This window comes from Prionailurus bengalensis, chromosome E2 (genome assembly GCF_016509475.1).
Source record: "Prionailurus bengalensis isolate Pbe53 chromosome E2, Fcat_Pben_1.1_paternal_pri, whole genome shotgun sequence".
Classification (NCBI taxonomy): domain Eukaryota; kingdom Metazoa; phylum Chordata; class Mammalia; order Carnivora; family Felidae; genus Prionailurus; species Prionailurus bengalensis.
Window position 1 is genome coordinate 46,095,262 of NC_057352.1, and position 24,186 is coordinate 46,119,447.

Here is a 24,186-nt window from a genome sequence, read left to right on the forward strand (position 1 = left end):
ACAGCACTTAGAGGAGCAGACAGAACCAAATATGTGCTGTCTTAGGTCCCTGAAATTAATTATGGAGATAGAGAGGTTGTATCAGGGTGGAGTTGTTTTACATAAAGATGGGACCCTAAGAGTTGAAACCCTCACGGTCCCTCGTACTTCAGTGATAGACACACCATGCCTAGAAGGATGCCGACTCCCCCCTGCCTGCTCAAACACACAAGCATGTGCAGGAAGCACAACACAATTGGAAACATGAAAAAAATGAAAGCGATTTTGGCACCCCTGCTGTGTGTGTATGAGAAGTCCCGAAAGGTCTATTTTTGTTTCACAGGGTCAGTTTTATGGCCCTCTCTTGTCTGTTAAGTCAGGTCTGCAGGAATTTAAGAGCCAGACACAAAAGCAAGAATTTAGTACTTTTTGCCAGTTGGTTTAGGTTATTTGAAATATAGCCTAGTATATTTTCCACACTAGGCTGCTGCCAGATAGAACAGAGGAGGGAAGTGGTTCCAAGAGCCGCATCCTCAGATTTTTCAACGTTTGAAGAATTGAGGGAGAGGAGCGGGATTCTACTGCGGGCCCCATCACTTAATGCCACATTGTCTGCAGCTCTGGCAGACTCCCCCCTGCCTCCAGATAGCCCCTCCACCTGCCTTATAAAACCCCAAACAGAGGGACCTTTTACAAATTCCTAAGGCTCTATCTGAAAACTATTTCCTCCGGGGTAAGGTAAGAGGAGAATAATTACTACCCCTGCGTTTTTCATCCCGATTTTATTGTGGCTATTATTTTCATCAGTGTTAGAGGTTAATATCCCTATTTTTCCCCTCCACTGCCTAAATATAACTGGGGCTCAGCACACAGCCAAACCAGGTAGTGAAGGAAATAGCACTGCCACCAAAAGAGGTTTGGATTAGTCCATCTGAAATGAGGGTTTGGGGCCCTAGGGTAAGAATTACCCTACTGAGGCTGATAGCCGGTAGATTTAAACCCATAGTATTTCTTTTCTCAGCTGAGAGAGGTCGGGTTAAAAGATTCAGAAGGTGAATAGAGCATGAAACGATGCGCTTATGTAACTGTATTGGTGCTACAATAGAATAGCATCCCTAAGAATAAAAGCATCCAAGAGCCATTTTTAATAGGAAGAAGGAAAAGCGGGCGATTCACTCGAGCATCCTTAAAGAACTCTTTGCAGGCAAAGCAGGGCTGAAGGTGCTTAACTTAAGGGACCGTGCTAAACTCGAGAAGGATATATTCAACTGCCCTTTCCCATAGAAGTACCTTTAAAATGAACTTTTAGAAATCTGGTGTTTTAAATCTTGTTTGTCCCCGGGCTGTGTCTATACTCAAAGAACAGAAATGGGGGACGAGAGCAAGCAGGGAAGTCTCTGGAGGGGGTGCGTTTATAGGGCTAGCAGACAATTCCACTTCAGATGCTCTCTGGACTTAGACCAAGGTGGAGGTAGAGAGAAGTAAATGGCTATGAGATATATTTTGGAGGCAAGGCCGACAAGATCTACTTAGACGTTGAATATGGTGAGGAACAATGAATACAAGGAAGTCAAGAAAACGACATCCTGGAGCCGCTGTATCCACTCACACAGACTTCTTGCTTAGAGTTCCAAATGCTACAAAATCTAAAAGCCATTCCTGCTGAGAAAAGCACCTGGGCCCGGCTCTGATACGCTAAAGTAGAACTGAGTTACCATCTGTGACTTGGTGATGTTTCCCAAGTGTTCCTTGTACAGTCAGTACTGTGGAAATCAGTAGTGTGTGCCTGTTGCTTCCCAGAGGGCATGTGTAGAACGGCATCTTCATTGCTTAGAATCAGCATCAACAGTGGACAGAGTGATAGAAGATTCGGTATGGGGGGAGCCAGATGTTTATGCTTAGGAAGAACGGAGCGTGTGGGTCTTTGTTAGAATACCTCTGGGCCACCAACTCAGGAATACTGGAAGATCATGGGAGTGACTGTTGCAAAGCCAGCTTGGACGATGAGGGCGGCATGGAAATCGCGTGAGGGACAAGCTCACATTGCACTAAATATTTGGTGAGTTTATGCCAGCCCCGTGCAAGGCTGTGGGGTTTTATAGTGAGTGACATAGACACGGTGTCCACTCTTTCTTGTTACATCACTGGATTTGCAGAGTTTTTGGCCCATGGAATGAAGAATAAAGGATCAAAGTGAGAGCTAGAGCTTAGTTTCTTTTCCATTTTTTAGGAAGGTTGTACCATGGAATGTTAGAGTGTCCTAGAACTTAGCTCTAAACCCTCTTCTCCATCGACATTGGTTCCCTAGGTGTTTTCATCCACTGCCATAACTTTAAATACAATCCATGGGCAGGTAATACTCAAATTTATACATTAAGCCCCTTCTTTCTTCTGAGTTCTGGATGTGTATTATCAAGTGGCTGTTCAGCATTTCTACTTAAATGCATAAGAAGCAGTTTAAACTAAACATGGGCACATTGAACTCCTGATTTTCTTTCCCAAAGTCGGTGCTTAACCATCCTGGTAACTTCCCACTACTCCTTCAGTTCCTTCAGCTGCAAACACAGGGTCCTCTTACCCTCCACGTCAAAGCCGCCAGCCGTTCTGCCGGTTCTGTCCTCAAAATGCCCTCCCACCCACTGCTTACTACCTCCAGCTTACACACCCTTGACCCTGGAGTAAGTGCACTCTTGCCTCCTGCTTCATTGATCTCCTTCCTTCTACCCTTGTCCTGTTTCCTGTGTCCATTTCTACTTGGAAGCCAGAGGAAGTAGAAATCAAAAATGATTTACAGTGTAAATCAGATCCTAGTTCTTCTCTCCTCAAAACCCCATCCTATGGCTACCCACCTTACCATGGTGTCTAAGACCGTACAAGATCTAGTCTCTGCCTTCCCCCCACCCCCGTCTCTTTGATGTCTTCTTTGACCAGAAATGGCTTTAGTTTCAAGTGAGTGAAATTTAAGTTTCATGGGCCTTCACTTGCATAGACCCTTCCCAAAATTTGGGAGGGTCCCTAAGCAGTTTTCTTTGTCGTAGAGGGTCCCCAAAACTCCCTAAGATTTAAGCCCCACGGAATCTGTTTTGACCTCTTCTAGCCCTCTCCCTCTTTATTTCTTCTCTCCAGTCTTATTAGCCTGCTTTACTATTTCACACATGCCAAGCTTCTTCCTACCTTGTGGCCTTTGCCCTCACCCTTCTTCTAAAGCATCACACGGTTCACTCCCTCTCTTGTTCGAGTTTCTGCTCACATACCTTCTTCTGAGAGAATCCTTCCCTGACGGCCCTCTCCCTGCAAGCTCTACCCCTTTCTTCCCTTTACAGCTTTCCAGTGACACACTATTATACATATACTTGTTTGTTTAGGGTATATTGTTTGCTTTATATGTTGTATCATCATCCGCTAGAATAGAAACCACTTACTAACAGGGACTTTGCCTCATTCGTTGTTTATCCCAAAATCCAGGTGCAGGGCCTGCCCATATCCAGGGGCCAGTGAGTGCTAGTCGGATGAGTGAAGGTGGGGACCAGCTGTCCTCTGTCTTCCTTGACACAGAAAGACTTTGAGGAGAACTGAAAATGTGGCACAAGAGAAAGAAAAAATTACTGCCTGGTGGTGAGGTCAACAGAACATAAAGAAAGGGAAGCATTGGGACCCAACTGTCTACAGCAGCTCTGTCCTCTAGAACTTTCTTCAATGAAAAAAATGTTGCATATTTGTGTTGTCCACTAGCTATTAGCCACTGGGGATTGAGCCCTTGGAGGTTAGTGAAACTCAGGAAGCTGGGTTTTAAATGTTAGTTGATTTTAGTTACTTTTATTTCAGTTAACATATTTGATTAATGTAATTAACTTTAAATAGCCGCATGTGGCTAATAGTTACCACATTGATCAGTGTAGGTCTGGGGACTCAGAATCCTTTGTCCTGGATAGCATGATATAGCCAGGTGCTGAAGCTGAGACCAAAACTAAGTGCTTCTGATTTTAGAAAAAAAAAAATGCCCTGAGATCACCACAGATAGTGACAGGGTATAAAATGAGGCCTCTTTTTCATTATGCCTTAAGATCTTCCAAAATCAAGACCTTTCTAATTTCTAAGAACAGTGTCTGATAGTTAGCAACTCAGATTTTTTTTTTTTACCTTAGCCAGACTGCTTAACTTAGAAACACATACACCCCTAAAGGTGAGAACCAAAAGGCCAGGTGACCTACACCAATTAGAAATAGGAGCTGCCCAGGAAGGATGAGAAGCGATTGTTATAAATACAAGGTTTCCCACTCACGGGGATGCAAACAGCCATGATCTAAATGAGAGCAAGACTCCTTAACTGCAGAGCTGCTGTGTCTGAAAAACACCTAAGACGAAGAGTTAATCACCAACTAAGTAAGGTTTTGCATGGCGACACCAATTCTCTTTTCACACGCAGGGAGTATGACAAGGGGATCCAGGTGGGCAAATGCATTGTTCCAGCTCACCCGAAAAGATTCTAACCACATCTGGAAAGTCAGCTGTGGTTCACATCCCCACAGTTTTAGGAAGGAAAGAAAATGTGGAGGAAATCAAAGAAAGGCCACAAAAATGATAGAATGTTGGAAGAGCAAACTTGAGTGGTCTGACTGAAGAAGTAATTTATATCCTCCCCGAAAGAAAGGCTTCTATGGAGGAACTGACCGCAGTCTATAAATACCTTCAAGGTAACCATATAAATGAGAGAAAGGGATTAGTCACCATTTTCTGGGATGTCAGGACTAGGAGTTGTGGCCCAAAGCTAAGAAAGAAAAAGTATTGTAGCCATTAGTTAAAAAAAAAAAAAATTCTTTTAGGCTCTAAGGACTGGACAGTGGGCAGAGCTCTCAAGGGAAGGAAGCCAAGTCCTGTCACTACACTCAGAAGCTGATCGAATGAGATAGTAATGGAAATAAAAGGAACATCAGACTAAGGACTTATTATGTCCTGTGAAATAATTGGTCTGATAGGTCCGGAAATCTGCCTTTGGCCGTGGCCCATGCATGAGGCCTCAGAGGAAGGTTAAAGCCCCGCGCAGTGTTTCTCCAGACAGGCTGGAGCAAGGTAAATGAGAAAAAGTTTCTCCTGACAATTGCTTTAAATAGGCCCCACACCCTCTTCATGTGGATTTTTGGTTTATCTGACCAGCTGTGCTGTGGGACCTGGGCTGGGAAGGACCCTGGTGCCAGCTGTCAGGGAACGCCCCTCAGGTTTCTTCCTGAAGGGGAGGATCCTGCAGCACCGTGTGCAACCTTCCAGGGTAAATTCTGGCCCTGCCTGACCCGTGCAGACGAAGCAAGGCTATGGCTATGTTAGTCATGATTCTCAAAGTGCTTGCATATTTGCCCTTGTCTTTCCTTGGAGGACTTTATAAATTGAGTTCTCTGTAATCTTCCCATCACGCTGAGGTGTTAGCATCCCAGTCTCTTAGCATCCTAAGCATTTGAGTCTAAAGGAGTGTTAGAGACCCTATCATCTGCTTATATTTTTCACAGTGAGAAAACCAAAGCCCAGAAATAACAAGCGAATGGCTGTAGGTCACACAGCTAGTTGGGGGCTGAGCCAGGCACCTGAGTCCTTTGTCTTCTTTGTGACAGTGTCCTGCCTTGCAAGGAGGAGAGAATGATGTGTCCTCTCATTCAATAAATAATTATTGTCTCTTATGATGATATGGCACTGTGTTAGATTCAGCAGCTGTGTTGGTGGAGGAGTTGAAATATGGATCATGCATAGATTCTAGCTTCAAAGATGGCCATCTCCAAAGCACAGTTACCTATATCAAGGGATACACAATGCAATCCACTGAGGGCATACAAAGAAAATGTTAGGAACCCTGTTTCTGAAACATGTCTGTTTTGTGTAAGTTCTTTTATGTAAATGATATTGCTACATTAGGTTATATATATGCATATATGTAACTTATAAATGAAGTAAACATACCTTTATTGGGAATGAATAGCCAACGTTTTATAAACTGATGTAGAATGAAATGCAGCAATATAAATTCATGTAATTAAAACAGAGGGAGCCTAGTGATACTGCTGGATAACCCAGAGGAAGTTTATGGTGGGATTAAGTCGAGCATAGAGGAGGTGATGTTGGAACTGTACTTTGAAGGATGGGTAGCATTTGGTAATGTAGAAGAGACAGAGGAGATAAAGAGTTGCCAGTGTAGGGAGAAGAACCCTCCCAGCAGGAAAATGGTGATTCTTTAGGGAGTATACAGGAAACACGATGTAATTCTTATTGCCTGAAACTTCAGGATAAGGAAATGAAATAGTAGTAAATATGATGGGAAAGGCAGAGTGGTGTCATATTGTGGCAGGCTAAATGTTAAGATCTGCCTTGACTGTTTACTAAATTGGTCCTCTTTGAACCAAATGGAAGGGGGGTAGATGAGATCATCAGTTTCCCAAGGGAGTTCGCATGAACTGATTTGTGGTAAAGAGTTTTTCTTGGCTAAGAGTAAAAAGGAAGGTTGCGTACAAGGTAACAGATGAGCAAAGGCATGGGGGTGGGGAAAGAGAAGGGGTTTGTCAAGTAAGATGGTTTCTTCCCTGCTCAGCCCTGAGAAGAATGAGAACAGAAGCCGATGAAGCTGGTTTCAGTAGGGCACTTGGGGCACAAATTATGACGCGGTGATGAAGTTTGCTACATCTGATGTATCAGTTAACTACTGCTATAACATGCTGTGTAACAAACCACCCCAAAACTCTGTGGCTTAAAAGAATCATTTATTGTCCTTTATGTGTGTGGGGGTCAGATGACATGGCTTTTCCCTCTGAGTGTGGCTTCATGTTGCAGCTCTTTAAGTCACCTGTGAAGTTCTCTGTGTTCTTTGAAGCACACTTTAAACCCTTGCTGGCATTACACATGATAGCATCCCATTGCTTAAACAGACCATATAGCCTAGCCCACTATCAGTGGGATGGGAAAAATCTACTCTGCCTCTACGAGACCATGGCAAAAGTGTGGATGTAGATTGCTGCAACAGAGAAGTGAAAATTGTGACCAATAATTTAATTTACTTCAATCCACCTTCTTGATCAGGATTACGCATGTTAACTCATGAAAAATACACTCAACTCCACGTCTAGACCTCTTGTACTGGAGGACTCAGGGTGGCCATCATGGGAGACTTGAACTCCCTCTGTCTTGCATTCATCTGCAGAGCACCGAGGTAGATGTGTTCTTATAAAGATCATTGTGGCATTTGATGGTGGCCAGGCCCCCTCAAGTGAGGGTGGCAGTAGACCCTGATGAGAGGATGGACTGAAAAAACCAGAAGTGCATTTTTTCCTCAAAGTATGTGAGTCAACTTCTGGACATGTGGCGGATCATGGAAACTTGTAGAAATGGATGACTCACCAAATCTTCTATCTCAATAGCATTTTTAATGTGATTTTTATTTGTACATGGACACTGGGGAGATCAGGAGTCCTTTCTCATATATTTGCACACATTGCTTTTCTTCCTTCCTTTTTTACCTGCTCATGGAAGAACCACTCTTTGGTGGGGCATAGCTCAGTGTCCTTATCATGTTAAGCAGTATTGTCTGTCTCACCTATGCCAGAAGGTAAGCTCCCTGAGGGAAAGGTTTTTGTTTCTGCTTTTTTTTTTTTTGGTTTGACTTTTGTTTCAGTTTCTTCTGTTACCTGCTGTATTTCCAGCACTTACAACAATGCCTGGCACATAGTAGATGCTCCATAAACATTCATTAAATAATTGTACATTCATTAAATAACTGTACATGTTTGCTGTTAGTGATAGTGATGTTTGTTAACCTACAAGGGTTACAGGCTGAGCTGGCTGGAAAGTTGTGCTAGAAGGTAGAACTTCTTCCATTAGGTTGCTTTGCCTGTTGATGACTCAGCTCACCATTTCTACTGTTAATCCATGTCGTATGATGTGGGCAGGTGTTTAAGAAGTAGAACTTTTCAACTCTGACCCTGCAACCCTTGTCTTCTTTTGATGGCAAGGGAACTTCTAATAAACATGGAGACATATTCCAGATGGGCTCTTTATTTTCACCAAATTACACTCTTTACGCCTTGTGTCCCTGCCTATACCTAGTTGTCAGAGTCAAGTGTAGAAATCTCACCAGTTAACTCTGTGAAAGTCCTCCTTACTTGAAGTTGCCATTCAGAAATAAACTGACTCCTAGGATCTGTAATGCATTCCTCCCCACCCACTCCGGTGTGTTCTACCTAGGTTTTTACTGCATATGACATTTTCAACTGTACTTTCCACTTTTAAGAATTTGAAGAATCTACCAGAGCTGGGCACTAGAGAGGAGTGGGAGATACCATTGTGGTAAAGATCATTATTGTCATTAGTAGGGTTTTTTTTAAACAGTTCAAGTGAAGATGCCATTAAATGATAGCCATAGGGCCTAATAATTATATACTATCAAATATGTTAATAAGTTATATACTGTTAAATGTCCTAAATAACATCTGAAGTATCTAAAAGCACAGCCTTCTGAACAGATACCAAATTTGATAGGTTCTTTCCTTCAAAAAATTTCAAACTAGTATATGGGGGGTCATATAAGTTTCTAAGCTGGGTAAGTTAATCTTCAGTTTTTATAAGGCAAGTAATATACTGAATCATTTTACTGTCATTTCAATGATATTTTACATGATGAAATTGTGTCTAATGGATTCTCTTGCATTAGTCATCTTGTCAAATTGTGAAATACCTAATGTTATTTGACCAACATTTTCTCACTTGCTACCATGACTCAAGGCAAGTGTTCCTGCTGTAGTCATTTTCAAACAAATTATTAGATTTACATTTATAGTAGAGAATTATTCCACTTGGAGCCCAAAGTGATCTTTGTTACATGGCTTTTAAGTCTTAAAATTAAAAAATAGCATAAACTGTGTCTTGTGGTAAAATAATAATAGTGTTTATAATCATGCCTCATTTGCAAAGAACCTTCACATACATTTTTGCCTTACTATCTCCATTTTACAAAAGAGGGAACATGGATGCAAATAATTTGCCAAGAATCAAAGTGAAAAAGCTGAGTTTCACATTTTCTTCTTGTGAAGGTAACTACAGTGGTCTTTGGAGCAGCTCATTACATCCTTCCATTGTGAGGGCATGAGCATGATATATCTAGAGTAACCCTGTATGTGTAACTTTCTACAGTTGTAACTGTATGAGCTTATGTTCCTGGTAAGCATTTTTCCTGAAAATTATGGCACCTAAGTGCCAGGTCTCTTCATGTTGGCAGCACGGTTTTTTTTAGTTTATTTATTTATCTTGAGAGAGAAAGAACGTGTGCCTGTGGACACACAAGCAGGGGAGGGGCAGAGAGAGAATCCCAAGCAGGCTCCTCTCTGTCAGTGCAAAGCCAGGGCTCGATCCCATGACCTGTGAGATCATGACCTGGGCGGAAACCAAGAGTTGGACACTTAACTGACTGAGCCACACAGCCTCCCTGGAGGGTTTTGGAGATTGATTATTCAGGAAAATATTTATTAATTTCTTGTTGGTTTTTCTAAAATGGTTTTGATATATCCAACTCTTGCTTCTGATGGTCCTGAATATCTACTGACTGTTTCTACGTGTGTGTGTGTGTGTGTGTGTGTGTGTGTGTGTGTGTGAGAGAGAGAGAGAGAGAGAGAGAGAGAGAGAGAGAGAGAATATATATATGTATATCTGTCAATTGGTTCAGGCCATTTCTGTTCACTTGGCTGATTAGTACATGTGGGTTAATTATTTAAATAACTTGATTGTGAAATCAGTACCCATCACTTATTGCTCCGAGTGTTCTTGAATTGAGCAAAACTGATATTTGCTGATCTTTGAGGTTTTCTCATTCTCTTGGCTTTCCCTGGGAGATTTACATCCCCACCCTGTTCATTTTTTTATGGCTATGCTGTGGAAATAATTCGCTTCCATTATTCTCATTGTTGCTGCCATTATACTGTGATATATCTGCTGTATATACATACTGAGGTTTCCACTAGCTATCAAGACTCTGTTATTTAGGTGACTTGCCTTTTCAGAGTCATGTATCTTTGAGAAGTTGAGTTTTTGTACAAGATCAGTATAGCTAAATGCCACTAGAGATTTAATCAGATGCCTCCACAACACATGAAGCATTTGCAAATCCTCCCAGTACTTATTCATGGACACTGCTGGCTCTTCCTTTGTTCACTGTCTTTCCTCTTGCCAGAACCTATCTCTACTTTCTGATTCATCATCAGAAGGGGACTCTTCACTTGTTATTGGTTGTATCTCAATTCTCATGAAGCCTGATCTCTGACGGCTTCCATTTCCACTGTAGTCAGCAGGAATCTCTTCAGCAAGGCCCCATTCCATTTTGCACCATTTTGTTCTTTTACCCAGTTTTTGTCAGTATAGAATTTGGGCTAATCAACAGCCTGTGAGTTTCTTAACCATATGTTCTCCTCTCCTTTTCCATTTGGATTGGTTGCAGACAGCAGTGTAGTATTCTTGTTTCTTTTGATTGTGTCATCAACTTACTTTGTATAATTCTTATGATTGAGAGTGACATTATAATCTAACTGGTTTGATCCAGTTTATTAATACATAATTGTTGATAATTCTAGAAAAGTGTTGCATTACTCTTCTATGGCTGCTGTAGCAAATTACCACAAACACGGCAGCTTAAAGCAAAGCAGATTTATTATCTTTTAAAAATTTTTTTAAAAATATTTATTTTTGAGGGGGGGAGAGAGAGAGAGAGAGAGAGAGAGAGAGAGAGAGAGAATGAATATGAATGCAAATGGGGGAGGGGCAGAGAGAGGGAGACACAGAATCTAAAGCAGGCCCCAGGCTCTGAGCTGTCAGCATAGACCCTGACTTGAACTCAGAAACAGTGAGATCATGAACTGAGCTGAAGTTGGAGGCTTAACCAACTGAGCCACCCAAGTGCCTCCAGATTTATTATCTGAAGAGTTCTGGAAGTCAGAAGTCAAAAATGGCTCTCTCTGGGCTAAAATCATTCTATTCCGGAAAGTCTAGGGGAGAATCCATTTTCTTGCCTTTTCCAGTTTCTGGATGCTGCCCACGTTTCTTAGTCCATCTTCAAAGCCAGAAACAGTTGGTCTAGTCTTTCTAACATTATATCTCTCTGTCACTAGTTCTTCAGCCTCCCCATTCCACTTTTAAGGACCCTTGTGATTACATTGGGTCCACACCCAATAATCCGGAATAATCTCTATATCATGAGGTCATCTGTTTAGCCACCTTAATTCCTTCTACAGCTTTAGTTATCCTTTGCTAGGTAACATAGCACATTCACAGTTTCTGAGGATTAGGGTGTGGACATAATTCTGGGAACCATTATTCTGCCTACCACAAGTGAGTGATAAATGATAAATAAACCTTCAGCACATTATTCTCGTGAACAATATGATGTAATACTTTTAAAATTTACATACCTGAGTTATCTTTTGTCTTTGGAGCTGTACCTATACACTAGAGAGAGAATTCTGTTGACTACTGGGGCCAAATAAATGTGTCGAGAAGGAGTGATTCAGAGAGATGGGGTCATAGGCAATAACCTTGTTGTTCTTCTATGTTTTCAACCCTGAACATATTTGAAGGATAACTGATTTGTTTATATATCAGAAACATTCCAGCAAAATATTTGTCCTTTTAAATATATTATAGCTTTAGAAGCAGTTTCAGTGATTGAAAAGGTAAAAATTTTCATTTCACATTTTAAGTCACTTTTTAGCTGTAATAGGTTTTTGGATTGTCACTGATTTTCTGTCTTTATAGAAAACCAAATAGCTGCTTGATTTGGAACTCCTGAGTATAAATACAGATGCTCACGCCCATTAAAATTTGAATAAGAATGGTAGCATGGTGCCATTAATTCTATAAGGATTTGATGAATTTGTATAATATACTGTACATTACAAACTAACACAACACTACCATGAAATGTCATTATGACATTTTCCAGGTTATATTTTCATTCAATATAAAAGAGCTCATTAGGGACTTAGGTGGCTTGGGATGGTTTGCTAGGTGGCTTACAGACATGTTTAAATCTTCATGAAGTTTATGATGTAAGACAGTGAGGAAAAGCATGGGACGGTAGAAGTTTTGCTTCCAGTACTGATTCTCTTTTAACTGGCCATGTAACATTGGGAAGTTTCGTGATAATAATGGGCCTCAGATGCCCCATCTACCAAATGCCAAGTTTAGTGAAGAATTTCATCCAGGTTCAGGGTCAGAATTGCCAAATTTAGCAAATAAAAATGCTGGGTTCCCAGTTTAATTTGAATTTCAGATAAACAGTGAATACTACACAGTGGGACATATTTGTAGCTAAAATGATACATTGCTTATCTTTAGTTGAAATTTAACTGGTCAGCTTGTATTTGTGTTAACAAGATAAATTAATTTCAGGTATATGTGCTGTCACCCTCCCTCCATCAGCTGGAAGAGACACATTCCCTGTTGTGTTGGGGTCTGGCTTTTGATTTCTGTCAACACAGTGCTCCAGGGAGCCCCTAACCAATCACTTAGAGTTGGCATGGATGACAAAATCCAAGTTCAGTAATTATTTATGGAATGAAGATAGCTGGCATCCCTAATCTAATGTTATCTTCATTTTATTTCTAAAGTTTGTTAATTCTAAAACACTTACATAGTGTAGGTATGAATAAAGGCGAACAAGAAATGTGTAATACAGAGTAGCACAAGGTTATGTGCAAATTGTAGAGAGACTGGTTTGAATGTGGATCTCAGAAAGGATTAAGGTTATATGTAATAATTCTCTTTTTCTGTTGAAAGCTTGAAATGGAAGATAGGATTTCAGGTATAGTTTGGATTAGAAGAACGACAGGCTGGAGAGCCATCAGAGGGGTTGGGCTCGGTACATTTGTGAGGTGTTCTCCTGGGTATTTTCATTTGCCTCCACATCTGTTCTCCCTTCCTCACTCTGCTTTGTGCCTCAGGAGGCCAGCGAGCATGTACCGTATCAATGGGATCGCTTGCTTTCTGGTTTCCCGTTAGATTGGGTAACTAGAAGGTGGAGAGTGGAAGGAGAGCAAGAGGGTATTTATTTCACATTAAATGGCCAAGGGTTGGTTGTATTCCTTTTAAAAAAGACTCCAGATCCTTTTTGGCATGTTCTTCCTACAGCTCTTACTCTCAGATTATGTGAATTACTCTCTCTGTGCCCCTTCAGATCTAGGAACAGTAATGGCTCCCTGCTGTTGCTAGTCCTAAGGTGATGTGCTCTTATTTCCCTAAACCCTCTCTCACCTTTACAATTGGTCTCTTTATTAAACTCTCCTCAATTAGTCATTTTGACTGTGCCATCTGCTTCCTGCCGGGCCCTGACTGGTACATGTGGGTGTGGTTATTAGCTGATTATATGGCAATGCAGGGCTCACAGGGTTTAAGTCACTTGTCCAAGGTCACGTAACTCATAAGTGGCAGAAGTGGGACTCAGACTCATTATCTTCAAGTGAATTAGTAAGAAATAAGAAAGAAGAGAAAGTATGTTGGGAATTCCATGGGGAATCTGGTTATGGTCTTGGAAATATATAGTATACATTTTTTAATTGCCCTGGAAAATATTCTAAGGAAACAAACATACATCATCATCCATCATGTCTCTTTTTCATTTTGGAAAAGTCAGAATAACAATGCTTCTTATGTACCTATTCTTAGTCTTTGAAAAAAAGGGAAATCAAATAAATTAATGATGTGTGATTCTTAGCCTAGTACTCTGTACTCTAGAATATGCTGCTTCCAATTCATTTTACCTATCTTGATCACTTTTCTTGAAGTCCAAATGACTTTAGTTTTTAAAAAGAGGATCCTTCGGCAGTGCATGAATGTATTCTTGGCGAATTATTATTATTATTATTATTAATTATTGTTATTATTTGACAAGTAGCTTGATATTCTTGACATCGAGTGCCTCCTTTGAGATAATTATGAATTAATTGGAATTAATTAACCTTTCTTGGATCAGACCATTTCCCATGAGTTTTCTTTGCTGCCAGCTAACCTGGGCATGGCAAGGAGGGACAAGTCCTGGGAACCCACGTCTCTCTGACCAGCAATATATGCTTTGGGCAGCCCGCCTGGCCATTCTGCTTCCGTTCATCATTTTACGCATCCTGAACTCACTCCACTTTCCCTCTTCTCCTACTAAACACATCTTTCCAAAGCTTCAGACTGCCTCACACTCAAGTTCTTCTTGACTCATGTCACTTTTCTGCTTCCTGCTTTATTCTTATTGGTACTTGCTAGGTTAAGATCCAGTGCTGGTTCCAAGAAACATGAATGATATTGACAAGGCAGGAATATGGTACAGACATCAGGAGGAGGATGCTTCCTTTGATTTCTGGATGGAGAAGGGTTTGGTGGCTCCCAAAAGATCTAGTATGTTCTAAAGCCTTATGATAGATGATACATAGGCAGTGAAACTGATGTATTAGCAGAGCCATTTGAGCAGAAGAAATAAGAAATTTTAAGTTCAATACTTAAAATACTGAACAATGAGCCAACAGGTTTTTGAGGAGAGGTTTGGGTTTTATTAATGGAGAAGTTGCTGCTGAATGGTTTTATTTTAGCTAATTTCTTAAAACTAGAATTTATTCATGCTGTCACTCTAGGGGACTAAAGTGACAATGAAAGTGAATGCTTTTTCTTGTTTTAAAGTTTATTTTGAGAGAGAGAGATTATGTGCAAGTAGGGGAGGGGCAGAGGGAGAGGGAGAGAGAGAATACCAAGCAGGCTCTGTGGCAGTGCAGAGTCCAATGCGGGGATCTAACTTCATGAACCGTGAAATCATGACCTTAGGTGAAATCACGAGTCGGATGCTTAACCAGCTCTGCCACCCAGGATCCCTGTGAGTGTTTTTTCCATAAAGAATTTTCTTAGTGGATATGGAATCCAAGGAACTTTTTTCAACATCATATAATGCACCTATGTGAAGAAATTCTGCTATAGGGACTAGATAGGTCAGGGGCTTTACTTTTGTCTCTGTTCTTCTTTCTTATTTTTCATCTCTGCTTCCCGAAAACTCAACCATATTGAAATGAACTGAGAGTAACCCGAGGGCTTTATTCTAAGAATCATCCATAGGTTACAGGCACACCAGCCAATTTTATGTGACCTTCCTGGCCAGAGAGAGTGGTGTGGCTAAGAGACGGTATGGAGACAGATGAGTCATTCTGAACATTCATCTTCATGCTGGAAAACCTAACATGTTTAGTTGGCATTGAACTTCTTTCACAGAGAGTTAGTTGTACCCAAACTGAACCCGTTATTTTTCATGGAACTCAAACTAGACCTGTTACTTTCTTCTCTGTAGGGACCACATAATTTGGGCAGTGTTTTCCTTAGTTACCAGTGGACTGGTAACTGGCCTTGAACCAAAATGAACTGAGTGAGTCTGGTCATGACTGAAATGAAAATGTAACTGATTTAAGCCTCAGGTGTCTTTCCTTGGTGTTTTATTTAAATTCTAGATTGAGGCATTTGGCCTGATAGCCACGGACAGGTGACCCTCAGCTTTACCCAGTCCTACAGCCCACCTTTTCATTCCATGCTTTGTCAATCAAGTATGTAAATCAGGTCATTTTCATCATGGTAGTTATAGTGGTAGTTGTATCAGTATTGAGAATCAGAATTGCTATTTTCTTTACTAAGATGTTATTTCCCGTATATTCACACTGGAAAAAAAAGGTGAAGAAATTTTAGTAACTCAGTAAAATGTTTCCCATTCAAATCAGACACGTTTGCATTGCAAATACTGCCACTACTCTTTGCCTATAGAGAATCTGTCTTTTTAACCCTTCAGGAGTGACTCAGGTTGCTTGGGGAACCCATAACACAAATCAAAGAATGTAGATGAGACTTTTTTCTTTTTAACGGTTTCCTTGGGAGCAGGAGGGAAAGGCTATGCCGTAAGGGAAATAAAGATGGCTTTTCTGTAATTTTGAGAAGAGAAAAAGAGGAAGAATATAAGTGAAAGTGAAAGACAGTGAAATTAAGGAAGTTGGGGTATAAGACTCTGGAGAAAATGAGGGTCCAAGAAGAGGTTTGGGGATAGAACTGTGTTGTTTGTGCTTCCTGAAGCAAGTGCTGAAATTATCCTAAATGGGTAAGACAGTGACTTCTGGAGGGGCACAGAACAGAGTATTTCCAACCCAGCTGCCTATAAAATATGTATCAAGACACAAGGTACCAGAGGGCTAAGAGCTGCAGATAGGGATTAATTCGGGAGAAAAGCATGGTGATGTAGAGTTCCTGAACTTCAGGACATTCAAGCCACTGGTGTGCTCACTTTAATCCTGATTTTAGGTTTGTGTGTATGTAGGTTGACTACTGCTTGCTTTTAGAAGTTTTCCTAGCTATTATTTGGATGCTCCTGTCCTATATATTCATCTTGGCCAAGCATCCTACATGGTTGGATTGCCTATGAACATAGAGCATTCTCCTTCCTTCTTATCCTGAGCCAGAGATCATTCCCTTTTGTATCTGCTGTTTTCCTTGGAAGCGTGAAGCATTAGTTTTAATCAGTTTATAGAGCCCCTGACCTAATTTTACATCTGCAATAAGATCACTATGAATTCTCTGCTTCCCCATGGAGGATAAAGCTCTGCCTTCCCCCTCCCCTCTGCGGTCTTTCTTTGTGATGGACGGTAGAGAGCCTGGCAGGCTCTGTTCCATACTGCATTGCTCCAAGAGCAAATTTATTTATATATTAATTTTTATATTAAAAAGATTTCTCATAGGGAGCCAAAGATTGAATCATAGGCAGAAACCTGATTTGAGGTTGAAGGCAGGATGGCAGCAAGCAATGTCAAAGATAAAAAGCTTTGGGAGTAGGAGGTGAGCAAGGATTAAAGATTTGCTTCCAAAGAGCTCTGCACCTCTCTCTGCCCCTTCAGTGCATTGGCACATGGTGAGCCTACTACTTGTGTATTAGGTTCCTTTTGTTCCATAACAAATTATCACAGCTATAGTGGCTTAAAACAATCTCCGTTTATTATCTCATGGTTTCTGTAGGTCAGGAATCTGGGCTTTGCTTAGCTTGGTTCCCTGCGTAGGGTTTCATAAGGTGGGGATCAAAGTGTTGGCTGGGCTGTGTTCTCATCTGCAGGTTCAACTAGGGATGAATCTGCTTCTAAAGTCCCTCAGGTTGTTTGCAGAATTCATTCTCTTGCAGCTGTAGAATCCATGGCAGCTTGCTGCTTCAAAGCCAGTGTGTGTGTTTGGGCGGGGGGCGGGGGGGGGGCGTCTATGCTAATGGCTCTAACCTCCAGACACTATTTTAAAAGATGGCTCTGATTAGGTCAGGCCCACCCAGGATAATCTTCCTTTTGATTAACTTAGTCAACTGCTGAGAAATTTTAATTATATCTGCAAAATCCCTTCACCATTGCCATATTATATTAGTTAGAAGCAAGCCATAGGTTTGAGGCCCACTCAAAGGGAGGATATTATATGAGAATGTGGCTCATTGGGCATCACCCAAAGGAATGTCCTTTATATTTTATCAATCCTCCAAGCTACCCAGGGTCCAAAAAAATCTCATGTTCAGCACCACTGTATCATTTTAAGCAATGAAATGTGGTCAAAGGAGTCATTAGCAAAGTCATTTGTGAGTTTACTTAAATAGGGTTCATGTGGATAATAACCTAGAAATGGAAAGGAATTAGAGTTCATTTATAATTATATACCTCACTCAAGTGTGATATAACTACTCTCCATTTTTACAACTGCATTTATTCAGTGAATGCCTTGGACTTTTAAATATTTTGTTAAGTTTGATATCAGCCTTCTCTGGGATCCTTAGCACATGATAAATCAATTAAAAAATAATTTTTTTGCGTAAATAAGAAAGTATTATTTTAAAACAGCATTTGAGGACTTGTAGTTCATTTTTGTAAAAATATTAATTTTTAAAGAATTAATGTATGAGAAAATAAAGGGGCATTTCCTTTCTAATACATTTGGGAAGAGATATTTAGGGGAGGGAAGCTCACTTTCCACTTCTTTTCTTTCTGTAATACCAACACAACATCAGTTATGCTCTAGATAATCAAAGTTCTCAAAATTATTCTGCATCTGGAAATAGGACTCTGCTTCCTTTCATTGTACTACCTTGATTCACAAACTCAAAGGGCATAGCCTAGAGATTGGTCCAAAGTACAGCAAAGTGTAATATCCTTTAGTTAAACAAATAGTTCCTAAGAATCAGGGATTTCATTCCAGAAATAAATCCTCAGAAGGAGGACTTCAGAAGACCAATGTAGGTAGAGAGTCTTGGAAGAGAAGAGGTTTAGCGTACCTATACTTGTTAGTAGTTTTGCCTCTTCTTTTTAAGCTTCTTTCTGTTTTTCCCTTCTCCCTTGCTGTAACCTGTACTGCTTTTTTGATGGGAGCTTGTAACTCCGAAGCCAGTCTTTGGACATAGCCATTTGCCCTTTCTGTATAACAAGAATTTTCAGCAAGGCACATGACTTCCCAGTATGCATTTCCCAGCTTCCCTTGCAGCCACGCATGGCCATGTGACTAACATCTGATCAATGAGATGTGAGTAGAAGTCATGTGGGCCACTCCCAGGCCATGTCCTTAAAGGAAAGGTACGTGCCCTTTCCTCTCCTTTTTTTTCCCCTTTCCTTTTGGCTGACTGTGAACCTGAAGATGGAGGTGAGATCCACCCTTCTTCTGACTCACATGATGGAAGCCATGTATTAAGGATGGCAAGGCATCAAGAGAGAAGGAGCCTCAATGCCATTAGAACTGTGGAGCCACTCTACCTATCCTAGACATTCACGTGAGAGAGAAATAGTCTTCTATCTTTTTTAAGGTACAATTAATTTGGTATCTTGGTTAAGTCAGCTAATTGATATCATAACAAATGCAGCAGTTGAGAGGTGATTCACCAATGGTGTCCAGAGACAGCACAGTGCTGGAGAGCAAGGCAGAGGCGGGGTATCAGGCAGACCTGGATTAACTTAGTGCCATTCTAACACCCACATCTGTGGCTGAGTCCTATTTTCATCTTTTGTAAATGGGGTTAATAGTAAGTGCCTCAGAGCACATCATGTGAAACCAAGGGATGAAAATTCAATGGAATTACAAAGTAGAGATGGTCTTTGTTCTCACAGAACTCAAGGTACAGAGGGGGAGATACATAAGTAGGCATATGTGTAACTAATGCCAAATTGTAAGCAGTGCTGCAGAAGAGCAAGGAAGATGATGAGCGGGGGATTCCTTAGAAGTGAAGGGATTCCATTAGAGGGGTACAGTGAGAAGGAAGCAGCCATACCAAGTGTATCACTGTGGCCCTATTTGATATGCCTGCATCAGACCACAAGGATGTCACTTACTCTTCTCTGGCTCTTAGTTAACAAAGTTGCACTTAAAGTACTTGAATTTGAGGTTGGGCTGTCCTCACCAACTAGCTTGTGTGCCTCACAAGGGCAATGTACGTGTTCACCTTGCTTGTTGCTGAAAATACGGGCACACTATTATTAGTGAAGTGAAAAATGGCTAATGATCAAAGCACAGATTGCATATCTTCTAAGAGAGGTTTAGTCTTCTTCAAAGACAACTGGATTGGAGGTAGGCTAGCAAGGTGTGATCTCTGAGAACTCTGTAGTCAAGTTGCTTATATAATCATATTTATACTGAATTCTTAATAACACAATACATGGCAAATAGAGGGAATTTAGTATTTGTTGAATAAATGAATGAGTTTCTAGAAGTTTTCCAATTCTCATGGTTAGAAATGTCAACCTGATGAACATTCTAATAATGAGGGCTGTACAAAAGTGGAATAAGCCCCTTGGGAAGGTTGACTTCCCTGTTGTTGGAGGTGTTAAACAGAATCTTTCAGGATTTGGGGCAGGATGTCACGCTGTGAATGGAGGGCCTTGTCTTCTGAATTCCTGACAACCCTGAGAGACCATGTTCTTGAGGTTTATACTTGAAGCAGTTGAAACTTATTCTTAAGGTGTTTCTTATCATTTTTATTGGAAGAATCTGTGTGTTCCAAAGTTACTTAAATGGTCTGACTTCTGTACCAATGAGTCATAAATTCTGAATGGCATTGAGTTCTCCTGTGTTTTTTGGGCACGTGGAAGCTGTTGAAGCCTCTGGAGACCAGAGGCAAGGCTTCCAGTCCAGGTTTTATCATTTCACACCTATGCGTCCTACAGGGACCCTCTAACTCTGAGCTCCATTAACAATAACCTTTCCATATTTCCATCATGAAAGTCCCCATGTTAGATTATAATCTCTTTTTGGGCCTGTTTCCACCAATAAATTATGACTTCCTCGTGAGTATCTTATTCCTATTTTATTTCTGTGTCTGACACCATGCCTAGCATTGATAGGCGCTCAATAAATATTTCTTGAGCTACTGTACTCCTGGGGAGAGAAAAAGGGGAAAGAGTTCTCTGATTTTCATGGATAAAGAAACTACATTGTAGAAAAAGTAGAAATTGCCACAGCTGGCATTCTGAGAATGCCATCTTTCTTGGTATTTCACTGTGGATTTCTAATCCACTATGGAAGCTTATCCATACACACAAGGGGGAACCCACAGAACTCATGTGAGATGAGAGGGTGAGATAGACATACTTCTGTCCCACCTGGTTTTTCTGTCCCCATACTGTGGCATACCAACTTGACTCTTTCCCTTTCCCTCCTTCCCCTTCCACCATAGCCTCACCCATCTCTTCTCACTACTGGCTTTCACAACCCTCCTGCTTCTCACCATTTTTGGATTCCCAGCCATTCTTGGGAAGAGATAGTGAAGCATTTGTGAGCCAGCATTTGTTCCTGCACTTCCTTACAGTGACTAATGGGTAACACCTGTCCTGTGGATTCCCTCTTGCACTCTTATGATTGGATTTATCACTGCAGTAGTTTAACCATAACTAGAAAAATGTAGCTCTCTAAAGTCCCTATAATGTGGAGGTTCCTAATGTGGTTTAAGTTATTCTTTGTGTCATAAATAACACAGACGGCACTATTATGGACCAATACCCTGAAAAGAAAAGGCACTAAGATAATAAATAACACACACAATAGGGGCTTGAGCAGAGTCATGGAAATGCTTTGGTTCCTGATGGAGGACAGGGACGTAGGTGGCTTCTAGGAAGGCTTGGGATTTCAGGGCTCAAGCTTGGAGAGAAATCTCATCATGTCTGTGAAAACCTTTCCAATTAATCTAACCTAATTGTGCAGGAAAGGGATTTCACACGGTCAGAGGCCAAGGTCAGCCTGGTTTCCCACCCTAGGAAAGAAGAGAAGAGGAATCAATCTGTTGGTGTATTTTCTTATCCTGTACATCCCCTATTATTGCCAGGAAAAGGGAAGAGGGTACAAGCAAGCCCATGATATGCATGAATGACCTCAGTCCCTGCAAGGACCAAAAGCTGCATTTTCTGATCACCTGTCTTTCCATCTATTCTATCTCTTGTCATTTATCTTGTTGCAAGTAGTTACCATTTTTACTGGATTAGGCCTATCAGATTATACTCTAAAGATGAAGAAAATGCTACCTCTCCAACAAAATGGTTTCCACTTTACCTCAAAGGCTCTCATTCTCTTTGCTTTGAGGAAAAGAGAAAGAGAGAGAGAGAGTGTGTGTATGTGGTGCCCTTTATTTGGACTTTCATCTTAACCCGGGAAACACCTGGTCTTCTATTTCCTTCCTTCTCATGTAACTCTTCATTGATTTTCTTTAAATCAAACAAGCCACCATCACAGACTCTTAGAAAAGAAAGTCAGCCATGAAGAAGCCCTGGGCTTGGAATAGAAACCAATCTAATTTTAGTTGCCAGTGAGCATCTGTAAGCAGTGGACAGTGGTCAGAAGTTCATCTTGGCGCGCGTTGTCAGGATGCAGTTGCAGATGGCCACTGTCACCCAGCTTCCTGGTGGCGGGGGTAGGCCAGGGGGAGCCCTCCCTGATGACATTTTCTGCCATGATGTCCTGATAAGGCAGCTTGTCTGCTATAAGTAGGCCTTTCATTCTTTAAAAAATTTTCTCTCACATATGCATTAATCTCTTGCCAGCATCATGGGTGGGGGTTGATGTGCATCACTGTGATGTGCAGCTAGACTCCACACTCCAGCTTTTCTTCATGGGAGATCCTACTCTTTGCCTTTGGCTGAAGTCAGGGGCCTTGGCTGACCATGAACCATCAGGAGAATTCTGAGGACATATCTGCAGGATCCCCAGCCTTTACAGACCATCCCTTCAAATCCTATTATAAGGACACTGCATTATTTTTTTTTAAAATTAATTGTTTGATTTGTTAATACTAATAAGTTCCAGAAGTTCTTGTAGGATTTTTTAAAAGGAAGAAATAATGTGAAGAATTACTCATGTATTATGTTCTGTCTTGAAAAAATAGTCCAGGCCCTATCTACTTATTCATATAATTAAAACTAGGTTAGTGAGGGAGATTATAGACTTCCTAAGACCATCAAAGTTTTGAGCTCCAGAATTTTCCCACCCCTCTTTCCCTTCCTCTGTACTTCTTTAATTCAAATTTATGTATGTCATTCTATCTGACTTATGCAGACCACAGTCTTGAACACGGGACCTTGTTTAGCAAAAGGGAGAAATCTTGGGAAAGAACATAAAATGGTTAAGAAAGGGACCTTAGAGATTAACCAGGAAGTATAGAAAGTGATTGTATTAAATTGCCTGAATTCAAGTCATGACTCAGTAGCTGTGTCCATGTGGAAGAGTTCATCATCTAGCCACACCACACCTCTCTGAAATGCAGGTTCCTTGCATGTGAAATGGGAATAATAGCATCTATTTTGTAAACTTATTCTGAATATTAAATAAAATTGTGCTGCAAAGTGTAAATACAATAAAAGTTATCAATACCATCATCATCATCATCTAGTCTAAAGTTCTGGGGTCTTTCTTGGAACGGAAACTGGGGCACTGAGAAGTCTACCCATTTGCCCAGTAGCTCAGAGCTATAAGCAGAAAGGACCCCAGCTGAACCTTTGCTTAAGTGAATTCCATATATTATGTAACATACAGAAACTTACTACTCTCCTCTCCCATTTCTTTCCTCCGATGTTAAATTTTCCTTTTCCTTCAACTGAAAGAGAGCATATGTAGAAAAGTCTACTCCCAATGCAGATCCATAAAGCCAAGGTTGATCAAAAGAACAAGTCTGAGAAAAAAAGCAGCCTCTTATGAGAACACAAAAGTCAGATTGAGGAAAAATTTGTGCGTTTTTCAGTTACCTCTGTGTCATTACCAACAAGATTCTAGCACAGTGGAGTGTATGGCACCTGATTCAGCAAGGACAGCGATGAGCCAGAGATGCAGGTATGTGCCATGATGTTCATATGTGCCAGAGAGAAAGAGAGATGTCTCTTCCATAGCAATGCTCTCTAACCGCCGGACATAAAATGTGCCAACTCCTCTCTACCAAGGGTGAAGAAGTTGGTTCCCATACTGAATTTTCTTCCTTCCTTTACTCCATTTACCATGAAAGTGAAAAATAGTTTTGGGTGGACACCACATGTGAATAGATCTAGGACACACCAAGAGAAGGGAAAGATAGCAGGTCATGCTCTAGAAGTGTTTTTGCATGGGAACAATTGAATGAGTTGAACTGAATTGATGTAGGTTCTGTGACCAATATATCCATAAATCAGTAAGTTTTGAAGTTCCTACTGTGTGCCTTGCTGTGTACAGAGCCCATATGGCATGAGTTCTACAGAAGCTGGCAATGTAGTTGGAAAAGACGAAATACATGAAACATTTGGGGAGCAGTCCAAGAGAATAACATTGAGCTCCTTTATACATACACACCCGCACAGTTGATTCTTATTATTTGTGGCAGTTGTGTTCTATGAAGTCATTGTAGACATTGAATTAACAAAAACTGAACTTTGCTACTAGGGAAATACAGGATTTGGTTCCTGAAACCCTCTGGTCACAACATTTTGTCAGCTGCTCCACACATAACCTTGTTTTATATGTGTTTCTGTTTAAAGGCACTTGAATATATATTGCCGATTCATGAACTTTGAACTCACAGCCAAGAGCACCGTGAGTCATGCCTAGATGTCAACACTAGATAAGTACATGTGTTTTCTCCGTAAGGTACATCACAGCCTTCTTGTGCCAGAACACCAGCCAGCACTTTGGCACTCTTGTTTTGGGGCCATTTTAAACAGTGAAATCGAG